Here is a 13131-nt window from a genome sequence, read left to right on the forward strand (position 1 = left end):
ACATGGGAGGTATTGTGATGATTGGCTCCTGAGATACTTTTTGGAAAGCAATGCATGATAAAATCTAAAGCTCTGATGGAAGAATACATTTCTTTAATGTATTTATCCAAGATCCACCTGAAGCAGGGATCCTTATATGACTAACATCAGGCACTGGTTCTCTCTAGCTGATCCTCTAGTAAGTACTGGCTGGAATTTAAACTTAAAATCATATGTTCTAACAAATACCTAGTATAAAGTTACTTCGTATTGTTAGAGTGTTGTGCTTTAATAGTCTAACATATAGATTAGAATTGCTAACATTCCTTGAGAATTTTCAGAAACCTACTACATTTCTAGAGAAATATAGCCCAATAATTCTTTCATAGGTAAGGAAATTATTTTCCTCAAAAACAATGTGCTTAACACTTTAATAGAAAAAAAAGAATCAAATTTCCAGAGTTCCTTTTTAATGGAAAATAAAACAAGAAGTGATAAATTTAGGTAAGAATTATTTTGAAGTGCATGCTACCAAAAGCCTTTCTTATCCAGTACAATCCTCAGTAATGCATTCCTACATTTTCTGCTTATAAGCACTGGTGACTTCCAACCAAGAGAAATTCATAACTAAGTTTATGACTTAGTAATGCAAATTAGAAGACTTCCAGTTTTTCTTGATCTAAGGTCTACTTAATATTTCAGGGTTATCTTTTGAAATTGATAACCTTATTTTTCAAACATTGAGTGCTCAGCCAAGTTAAATTTTTTTACATAATCAAAAATTAAATAATATTCCTTAAATATGAGGCCTATCCAGAAAAAGTTCAGCCATTGTTAATATAAATGGGAATGGTTTGAATGATATCAGTGTAACCTGGCAGGGAAAGTGGAATAGAATGTGCATGCATGAACAATGATGACTTCACTGTACTAGTCAGTGGGGGCAGTAGATGATGTTGAGTGAGCATGTGTACTGTGTGGCCATCACATTCAAGTTGACTCAGCAAGTAGAACAACAAATCTGCATCAAATTTTTAATTAAGCTTGAACATTGTTCCACAGTTATGGGCAACTGGTGACTGGAGCTTCATCATAACAACGTACCAGCTCATGCATCACACCTCATGCAGAGATTTTTGGCAGAACATAAAGTCACCCAGGTGACTCAGCCTCACTATGGCTCAGATTTGGTGCCTTGTGACTTCTGGCTTTTTCCAAAACTAAAGTCACTTTTGAAAGGGAAAATATTTCAGATCATTGATGAGATTCATGAAAATATGATGGGGTAGCTGAGAGCAAATGGGAGAACTGTGTGAGGTCCCCTACTTTGAGGGGGGCTGAGGCATCATTCCCCTATGTAGAATGTTTCTTGTATCTTGTATCTTCCACAATAAATGTCCCTATTTTTCATACTATGTGGCTGGATACCTTCAGGACAGACCTCATATATCTTGACAAAAGCTATATTATTCCCCTGTTCCCAATCTCACTGACTCTCTCAGGTACATGATATTTTACATGCAAATGTATATTTAAATGTGTGCATTAAAACTAATGTCTAACTTTGGATTTAAGGTAAAGGAGGACATAGTAAAATTCACAATTAATATTAAAGTTAACAGTAAATTTATATAAAATAAATTTTAAAAGTTAATTCTTTTTATTTTCCTGCATACTCATACCCAACCCTGCCATGATAGGTTTCTTATGATCTGCTCCAGTGAAGAGGTATATTTCTTAGATCTCATGATCTATAATTAGGCTAATAAGCAAGGATTTTCTTTTACTAATCAATCCTCTTTAGATGTGATTCCCTTAATTTGTATCTCCTTTTAACAATTATAAACAACTCCTTATAACAACTTATAACAACTCTGGTAATTAATGAGTTAAAAAAACCCTCTAGAATATAAGATGTTGAGCTCTAATATGGATAGTTAAGTGGCCAACTCTTATTTTATTTTATTCTTATTGGTATTTTATATATAAAATACCAATGGCATCCTTCTCCCAACTAGAACAAAAAATTCTAAAAATTATATGAAATCACAAAAGACCTCAAATAGTTAAAGCAAAGTTGAAAAAAAAGAACAAAATTGTAGGTTTCATGCTTTCTGATTTCAAACTACACTACAGTGTTATAATAATCAAAATATTAGAGTGCTAGAACAAAAACAGGCACGTAGACCAAAGGAATGAAATAGAAACTCTAGGAATAAACCCTCACATGGGCAACTAATCTATGGCAACGAAGGCAAGAATATGCAATGTGGAAATGACAGTGTTTTTAAAAAATGGTTGTTGAAGAAACTGGAGACACACAAAACAAATGAAACAGGACCATTTTTTATACCACATACAGAAATAAACTCAAAATGGAGTAAAGACTTAAATGTAGGACCTGAAACTATAACATCCCCCCCAAAAAAACATAAGCAGTAAACTCTTTGACACAGTTCTCAGCAATATTTTTTTGATTATATCATCTGGAGCATGGCACAAAAGAAAAAAGAATCAGTAAGACTACATCAGACTCAAAAGCCAAGGAAACTGTCAACAAAATGAAGATACAACTTACTAAATGAGAGAATATATCTATAAATTATATACTTAGTAATAGGTTAATATTTAAAGTATCTAGATCAACATGGACAAAAACAAAAAAATCCCATGGAAAATGGGCAGAGAACCTGAATAGACATTTCTTAAAAAGAAGGCATACACATGGGCCAACATACACATCAAAAGATGCTCAACCTCTAATCATCTGGGAAATGAAAATCCAAACCACAATGGCAAATCATGTTACACCTGTTAGAATGATTATTATCAAAATGTTAACACTAAAGTGTTGGTAAGGATGTGGAGAAAACAGAACTCTTGTGTACTATCAGTGAATTATAAATTGGTGCAGCCTTGATGGCAGACAGTGTGGAGGTTCCACATAAAATTAAAAATAGAATTATTATATAAATCATCAATTTCACTTCTGAGTATTTACCCAAAGAAACAGAAACACTAGTTCGAAAATATATATGCACCCCTATGTTCATTGCAGTATTATTTATAATAGCCAAGGTATGGAAGCAAGCTATCCAGTTCTTTGCTTTTTCTATTGCTGAGATTTATATATATATATATATATTTATGTAATAAATATATATAGTATATATATAAGTATAAATATATATAAGTATATATAGTATATATATATAAGTATAAATATATATAAGTATATATATAATATAAATATATATATATTTATATATATATATATTTATATATATATATAAATCTCAGCAATAGAAAGGAATGAAACCTTGCTATGCTGGGACAACATGGATGGACGTAGTGGGTATTGACAAATACCATATGATTTCACTTACATGTGAAAAACTAAACAAACAAAATAAAATAAGAATAAACTCATACATACAGAGAACAAATTGATGGTTGCCAGAGAAGAGGGTGGTGGGATGATGAGTAAAATAGTGAAGGAAATAAGAGGTGCAAACTTCCACTTAAAATAAATAAGCCACAGGGATGTAGTGTTCCATGAAGGGAATTCAGTCAGTAATATCATAGTAACTTTGCATGGTGACCAGTGGTTACTAGTCACAGTGGAAAATTATATAATATTATAATAATATATAATAAATAATATATAATATTGTATGTCAAATACAATTTAATAAAAAGTTAATAGTTACCTCTAAAGCTTCCTCCTCTAAATTAAAGTTTACATCTATCTTTTAATTTTATTATAAAATGATATTATCCTTTTAGTTTAAACATATAAAAAATATTCAAGCAGCTGTGATATCCCTGGATCCTTATCACCCTTCTTTGCTTTTGTTGAATTAGTTTCAACATTCAGGCAAATTTTTTTCCTCTTCTCTGTCTCAATAAATCTCCCAAGATCCCGTGTAAGTACAGACTTCTCTGCAAAATTTGTTTTCTTAATTTAAGTATAGTTGGTATATAATTTTTTCAATAACTATAATTGGTTTTAGATAGACAATAGTTTTTCTACAGTTTTGTACCCTATAATGTGATTGCCCCACTAATTCTAGTAATCACCTGTCTTATGCAAACTTGTCACAATATTATAAAACATATTCCTCTTTCTTCCCCATTTCTCCCATCCCACAGCTCATTCCCTCTGGTAACTAGACACCTTTATTTTACTTATCCATTAAAGTTGCTCCCCACCAAATTCATTGTCAGCATGAACCCTACTGTCAAAGAGATTCAAGTCTCCTTGTGTTTCAAAAAAAGCATGCCAGAAAATGACTGATGACATGAGCCGTGGCCAAATGAGTGATATAAACTGTAGAGCATTCCTGAGGCAAAAGATATCACCAAGGGTTTGTGTTTATTGAAAAATGGTGAAACAGCCCTGGCTGGTGTAGCTCAGTGGATTGAGTGCGGGCTGCGAAACAAAGTGTCACAGGTTCGATTCCCAGCCAGGGTACATGCTTGGGTTGCAGGCCATAACCCCCAGCAACCGCACACTGATGTTTCTCTCTCCCTTTCTCCCTCTCTCCCTCTCTCCCTCTCTCCTTCTCTCTCTTTCTCTCTCTCTCTCTCATGAATAAATAAAAAAATCTTAAAAAAAAAGAAAAAAAAGAAAAATGGTGAAACAGCCACACAGAGGAATGCTCCAGATTTTAGGGATAAGATCAGGAAATAATAACTTTGGAAATACATGTAATATTTTCTAGAGAAAATTTCAATGGGAATTCTAAGTCTATCCCAAAATAATTTCAAAGAAATACTATGCCATACTTTAAATAAAATTATATGCAATTTAAATAATTTCAACTTGGAACAGGAATTTTTTAGCAGAATATTTTGTTACATTAAAAGTATTTCAAACAGAACTATAAAGTGAAAGTTTATCTGGTTTTCCTAACATTAAGTGTGGATGATACCGGCCTGCAGTATCCATTTCAGCTGTGGATGCTCGTCAAAACACGAGAAAAAAAACATACACAGAGACAACTAGGTCCTGTGGGGAAAAAGGAACAGAGGGGCCACTCTGTCTAGTGGGGAGAGTGCATTGGCCACTCTCTCTGGTGGAGAGTGCCCAGTCCCCATTCCCAAGCAGATTTTTATTGAGAAAACAGACTTAGTTTGTGGATTCACAGTCTGGAAGAAAAGATCAAAAGAAGTAGGTGACTTACAAAGGTGCAGACAGAACTCCTCCTGTGATTCTGGGCAGAGATTGGAGTTTTAACATATGAAAGGCCTACAGGTTCCAAAGGTTTCCTGTCTGTGCCTTTAAATTCCAAGTTAATAACATCCTTCAGCAAACAGAGCTCACAGGATCTTGCATATTCTATGTCCCAGGCCTGATTACCCCAGGGGTCCTCCATTTCTGGCCTAGGCCACCCCTGCAGGCCTGAGTAAAGAGAAGACAAAGGCAGCCAGGAGACTTGGATTTCTCACAAGGACTCAGGCTTTGACAATGCTGAGGGGGCAGGGGTTGATGTCAATCACCCCTTCATTTCCACAGCCCTGTGAGTCTCTTCCCTTAGGACATTCCCATGTGATCATATCTGTCTTAGATTCATTCTCTTTCTTAGAGAATTGTTACCTGTCTTTAACTGCCGATCATGCAAGAGAGCCAGGCATTAGAACAGGCAGCGTTCATGCCAGGAAAATAAGTTTTGTCTCCTTAGTGGCTTCTGGTCTGGAGGTCTTTCACTCAGTCTAAGTCGCGGTGGGTTACATCTTCCTGAGACCAGGCAAGGGGGTCCCCAACAATTAAACAAAGGAGAAATAATTTGATTCTTTATGATTTGTAACAGGTATTCAGACAGGAAATTCTCTAGAGGAGAGGAAGTATATTCACTTTATTACTACAGCATGTTAGAAATATTTCTTAAAGAACATCAAATTCCCTTTGTTCCAGTCCAATGTTCTCCAGGTAACAATATTAACCAAATTTGTTTTCCTAAGTATATACACTGAACCCCACTAGGACAGAGTTTCTAATGATCCACACTTCAGTTAATTTGGCAATATTGCCCATTATACATTAATAAGTGGACATTGCACTTCATTAATCAGCCTCCTGTGAAATTGGTTCACTTGATTTGTACCTAATTTTAATGACAGCAGTAAGTAAAACAAATTTGTAAAATGGAAACCTAGAATAACTATATCTTTACAGCCTTCTTTTAAAAAATGATTTAACCCTAACAGTTATTATCTTTTTTAAATCCTAACCTGAGGATATGTTTTTATTGATTTTTAGAGAGAAAGGATTAGAAAGAGGGAGACATTGATTGGTTGCCTCCTATATATGCCTCAACCCAGGATCGAACCCACAATTTAGATCTGTGCCTAACTAGAGATCGAACTCACAACCTTTTTTCTGCACTGGATGACAGTCCAACTAACTGAGCCACCTGGCCAGGGCAGCAGTTTTTATCTTAAATGAACTATTTGAAGTACAATGTTACCCCATTACTCATTGCTAATTCATTCTGCAACTTGTACTGAGTGCCAAAACAGGCATCAATATTAAAGCATTTTCTTTTGTGGGGCAGTGTCGTGACTCATACAAGTTCTAGCAAGTGTGACAAGACTTGAGCAAGCCCTGAGAGCTAGAACATTTTTTTTCTCTTTAAAATGAGACAAGTACAGGATTTGAGGAGTTCTGAAGCCAATGAGTACCAAGGTATGACCATAATAAAACTGAAAATTAATTGTTAAGGAATATAGAGTACATACGTTTTTAAAATTATGTTATGGTATTTAATTTAATAAATGTAATGGAACATTACCTTAGCCTTTTACAATTAATTTTGTGATCATATGCATTAGTGTTAAAGATGAACTAATTTGAAAATAAAATAGAAATTTTTGAAAGCCAGTTTTTATATACTTATACCTAAAAGGAACAAATTATAATTCATAAAATTATTTATATAAAATAAAAAAGTAGAAAAATATTAATGGACATTTAGGTCTACAATTTACCAATAACCTTATAAACAAGGAAAAAGCTTAATTAAATATTGGTAGTTCTCATGCCCTGGCTGGCATAGCTCAGTGGATTGAGCGCGGGCTGCAAACCAAAGTATTGCAGGTTCGATTCCCAGTCAGGGCACATGCCTGGGTTGCAGGCCATGACCCCCAGCAACCACACATTGATGTCTCTCTCTCTCTTTCTCCCTCCCTTCCCTCTCTAAAAATAAATAAAATCTTTAAAAAAAATATTGGTAGTTCTTAAGCCTTCAAAATAAATATCACCTAATTTAAATACCCCAAATCTTCCTTTCTATGAAAGACGTGGTCTGATGAAATTACCCATTTGTTCTATCATTTCAATATTTCAAAAACATTAAAGATCACTGAAATTCATATTTGGGTAATGAAAATGACTTGTCATTTAGTTAATAGAGTGACTTTTAGTTTGCTCATTCCTTCCAATTTTATTTTTATATTTAGAAAAACAAATTTGTACCTAAGTAAAAAAAGTAAACACATGGAAACTTAATTCATAAATTTCTTGATTGTTTTACTTCATTGTTCATCACTCGGTTTATTTGCATGAGAACAGTGCCTCTGATTCTTAAGAATTCATTTTCATGAACTGTCTCCACACAAAATCACAAGATCCTCATTAACAAGTACAATCGAATAATCATAGAACAATAGAATGTAAAGATGAATGGGACCCTAGAGATAATATGAGCTACCCTTTACATAAATGAAGACAATAAACTCCAGAAAATAAAAGATTCTGCCAAAATAACTTTGTAGTTTTAACAAAAGCAAAATTTGGCTTAACTCTTCCTGAATTCCAAATAATTATTTCTATCCCATTACAAAATAGTGTCACCAAGGTACTAAGATCACATACTTTTAGATCTCAGGATACAAAAATATTATTTTGGTTATGTTGCTTATTGATGATATTTTGAACATAATTCATTTTCTTCTGGTGTTATAACCACACAAAAGATAATAGCTTTAGGTAAGGGATGGTTGTTCTATGCTGTTCTCTTCCTATTTTAATAATTCCACTTTACACAAAATGAAAAAAGCAGTGAAGAAATTTATAAGTAGCTTTGTTTCTAGGTATGAGCACTTCTAAGTATAAAGGTTTGGAAAGTTTTTAAAATATATAAATAGTGTAATAAATGCTTACCCATTTTAAAATGTTATAAATGGCCAATAATATTTTGTATTAATAGACTTTGCTTTTCAGAGAAGGCTTAAGTTTACCAAAAAATGAGTAATAAGTACAAAATTCCCATAAACCTCTCCCTCTACTTCCTCCCTTCTATCCCACCATCCCACACAATTTCTCCTATTATTAATATTTTTTCTGTTATATGCTTGTTACAATTGTTAAACCAATACTGATACATTATTGCCAACTAAAGACAATAGTTTACATAAAGGTCTAGTCTTTGTATGTATAGTTTTATAGATTTTGACCAATGCATGCCATGTATCCACCAGAACATCATCAGGCCATTATGTTATAATTGCACCTCTCTAAATATCCCATGCTCCACCTATGCATGCCTCCCCTGACCCTTCCTTCACCCTGAAGTCCTAGAAACCACTGATTATTTTTACTGCCTCTAAGGTTTTTCTTTTCCATGAAGTTATATAGTTGGAATCATATTGTTTATAGACATGTCAGATTGGCTTCTTTCAATTACTGATATGCATTTAAAGTACCCCCTGTTTTCTCCTGGTATGATGTCTCACTTTGTTTCGATCATTGAGTACTACTGCTCCATTGTAGGGATGCACAATTTCTGTATCCACTCACCTATTTGAACAATATGTTGGTTGTTCTTTAACAAAGCTTTGGCAATTATAGATAAAGCATCCATGTGCAGGCTTTTGTGTGGTCATGTTTTCAACTCATTTAGGTAAATACCAAAGAACATGATTTCTGGATCATATAGAATGATTATGTTTGGCTTTGTAAGAAACTGCCAAACTATCTTCAATATAGGGATAACAAGACATTATCTTGACAGAATAAAGGCCACATACGAGAATTCCCTAACATCATATTAAATGGTAAAAAACTGAGAGCTTTTCCTCTAAATTGGAAACAAGGTCCACCCTTACCACTTCTATTCAACATATAAAACTTTTCTATTCTGAAAGCCATAGCCAGAGCAACGAGGCAATAAGAAATAAAAGGCATCTAAGTCAGAAGGAGTGAGTATATTATCTATAGTTATAAACGTCAGGACATTACATACTGAAAAGACTATGGGGGGGGGCAACCTGTTATAATAAATGAATTTAGTAAAATTGCAGCAACAAATAAAATCAACATACAAAATAATTTGTTTTTATACATGAAAAACTATATGAAAAAGAAATGTTAAAATAATTCTATTTACTATAGCATCAAAAATAATGAAATACTTAGAGATAAATTTAACTAAGGAGATAAAGGACTTGTACACTGAAAATTATAAAGTAGTGATGAAAGAAATTAAATACACAGATAAATAGAAAGACATTCTGTGTTCATGAATTGGAAAAGTTAAAATTGTTGAATCATTCATAGTACCCAAAGTGACTTACAGGTTCAATGCAATTCCTATCAAAATCCCAATAGCATTTTTTTTACAGAAGTAGAAAAAGATTTCTAAAATCTATATGGAACCACAAGGGGCTTCAACTATCCTTATTAATTTTGAGAAAGAAAATATAAACTAGAGGCTTTGTGTCTTCTCTCTATCTCTCTTTTTAAAGTTAGTTTGCCTGGTTAGAGGTTGATCAATTTTTTTTTATATATTTACAAAGTACCAGCTTTTGGTTTTGTCAATTTCCTCTATTGGTTTTTCTGCATCAATTCTATTGATTTCCGCTTTAATTTTTATTTTCTTTTTTCTGCTTAATTTGAATTTAATTCACTCTTCTTCTACCAGTTTCCAAAGGTGGAGTTTAAATTACTGATTTTAGACCTTTCTTCTTTTCTAATATGTGCACTTAATATTATAAATTTGCCTGTGAGGATTGCTTTGCTGCAGCCTACAAATTGTGATAAATTTTATTTTTATTTTCACTTAGTTACAAATGGCCTGTTTATTTCTTTCTATTAAATTTATTGGGGTGACATTGGATAATAAATTATATAGATTTAAGGTATACAGTTCTGTAATATATCATATGTATACTGTAATGTGTGTTCACCACCCTGTCAACTTTACTTCCATCACCATTTACTTCCCTTATACCCTCTTCTGCTTCCTTACACAGCCTACCCTCTGGTAATCAATCGCTCTACTGTTGTTTGTGTCTGTGCATTTCCTTCTTCTTCTTCTTCTTTTTTTTTTTTTTTGCAAAATCTCTTCACATCTTCACCCAACCCTGCAACCCTCCCCTTTCTTCTGCCAGCTGTCTGTTTTCTATGAGTCTATCCCTATTTTGTGTGTTAGTTTATTTTGTTCATTAGTTATCACATATGAGTGAGATCATATGAAGCTTGTCTTTTTCTGACTGGCTTATTTCAGTTAGCAAAATGCTTTCCAGGTCCATCCATGCTGTCAGGAAGGGTAAGATTTCCTTTTTTTTTTTATAGCCAAGTAGTAGTCTATTGTGTATGTGTACCACTTTTATTTTTTATCCACTCATCTACTGATAGACTCCTGGGCTGCTTCCAGACCACTGTAATAATGCTTCAGTGAACATAAGGGTGAAGACATTCTTTCTCGTGAGTGTTTTGGGTTTCTCTGGGTATATTCCCAAATGTGGAATCACTGCAAATGGCCTTTAAAACTGTTCTTTATTGACATGATTAAAAACTTTCATTGAACAAAGCTAAACCAATATGTTATATATAAATTATTAATTAATATTATGCCATGCTAACAATCTTGGTGAACCATTTCATTTTTTCAAATTATTATTTTTTTAAGTTTTTTAAAGATTTTATTTATTTATTTTTTAGAGAGGGAAGGAGGGAGAAAGAGAGAGAGACAGAGAGAAACATCAATGTGCGGTTGCTGGGGGTCATGGCCTGCAACCCAGACATGTACCCTGACTGGGAATCAAACCTGCGACACTTTGGTTCACAGCCCATGCTCAATCCACTGAGCTACTCCAGCCAGGGCCTCAAATTATTATTTGCAATAAAATTGTATCAAATATTTGTTTGACTTCCACTTATCTTCAATTAATGTACATTAACTGTCTTCCTACCTTTTGAGGTACTTACTGAACCATTCAGTGCAACTAAAGAATAAAATGTGATATGATAACAACTACTCTAAAGGGCTAGATATTACATCTAATTCTGTACCTTAAGTTGTTTTTGATACAAGGTACTTTATTTAATGAAACATTTCTAGTTGATTTAAATAAATATGAGTTTACCACCCTCATAAATTAATGGAAACTAAATTTTAGAATAAAAGAGATCAGAATGTGAAAGCCAGAGAGGCATTCATTAAAGGAGACATGGCCAATTTTTACTGTTAGTTTGATTTTTAACTATCTTGTACAGTATAAATAAAATATTTTTTCACTTGTAGATAAAAATTATGCTGTAACAAAATAATTGTAACTATTTTATAATAGAAGAAACTATATAAAACTAAAGAAATTAATATTAGATAAATATTTATAGTAGTCATTTTAACTCTGCATTTCTTAGCAAAGCCAATTAAAAATAAACAAAGATAATATCAGATGGACTATATGAGATGCAAGAGGAATGGGAGCTAAAAAACTGAGTTAATATGTAGACAAGTCTACTTAAATATAATCTATATAAAATAATGATATTAACGTGTGAAGTATTGAGTTATAAAAATTGCAATAAATACTAGATAAAGTTAGGAAAAGAAGAGGAGATATAAAAGCAAAATAAGAGTCTGTGTTGTGGAGGAACAGAGTTGTGGTATTAATTTTGACTTTAAGAATGCACCATAAGCCCTGGCTGGCATAGCTCAGTGGATTGAGCGCGGGCTTCGAACCAAAGTGTCGCAGGTTCGATTCCCAGTCAGGGTACATTCCTGGGTTGCAGGCCACGGCCCCCAGCAACCGCACATTGATGTTTCTCTCTCTCTCTTTCTCCCTCCCTTCCCTCTCTAAAAATAAATAAATATTTTTTTTTTAAAAAAGAATGCACCATAATACTTACCTGGCAGGGGAGATACCATGATCATGAAGAATGCACCATAAAATTGTATGCCTGCCCACTAAAAGATTTTTTGTTATATTCCAAACTATGATACAGAAAAATGCATTAAAAATTAAACATTAAAAAGGCAAAAATGTAAAAAAAGCCCAAAGAAGGAGAAACTGTAGAGAAGAAAAGCAAAGATGGCAGAAAATGTATCAATAATAAGAAAAATCAAAAGAAACTAAATTCCCAAGGTTAGACAATATTATGATTTGATTAAATTTATTTTATGTGTATATGCTTATCTATACACACACATTTATAGATACATATATATGTATATGTATGTGTATAAACATCCAAAATAAGTATGGAATACAGAGAGATTATAAGAGTTAAACCTAAAATATAAGATATACAGGAATTTAATTACATATAAAAATTATCAAAAGAAAGTGGAACATCTACATTCATATTAAAAATAGACTTTTTTAAAAAATGGATAGTCTGACTTAAAATTATAAAGTTCCAATTCCTTTAGAAGATACAATGATCACAGATATCATGCACTTAATTACAGTCCTTACATAAAGTAAAATGTTGATCTAACTTCAGACTTTGACAGATCTGTATAGCATGTATACATAGAATCAGCATGTAATATAGAATACCCACAAATGAAAAGAATCACATTGCAATGTTATAAAAAATACTGTGTCAAAAATTTTAGCAATACCTGATATCAAATTATACTACAAGGCAACTGAAATCAAAATAATGTGGTACTGGCATCATAACAGACACATAAGTCAATGGAACAGAATAGACCCTAGGAATAAACCCATGTCTCTATGGTCAAGTAATATTTAACACAGGGCAGAAACATAAAATGGAGTAAAAATAGCCTCTTCAACAAATTGTATGAGGAAGGATGGACAGCTACATGCAAAAAAAAAAATTGAATCTTAACCACCAACCTTCACTGTACACAAAAATAAATTCAAGATGGATAAAAGACTTAAATATAAGTT

Source organism: Phyllostomus hastatus, unplaced genomic scaffold (genome assembly GCF_019186645.2).
Source record: "Phyllostomus hastatus isolate PE091 unplaced genomic scaffold, TTU_PhHast_1.1 phas_contig_86, whole genome shotgun sequence".
Classification (NCBI taxonomy): domain Eukaryota; kingdom Metazoa; phylum Chordata; class Mammalia; order Chiroptera; family Phyllostomidae; genus Phyllostomus; species Phyllostomus hastatus.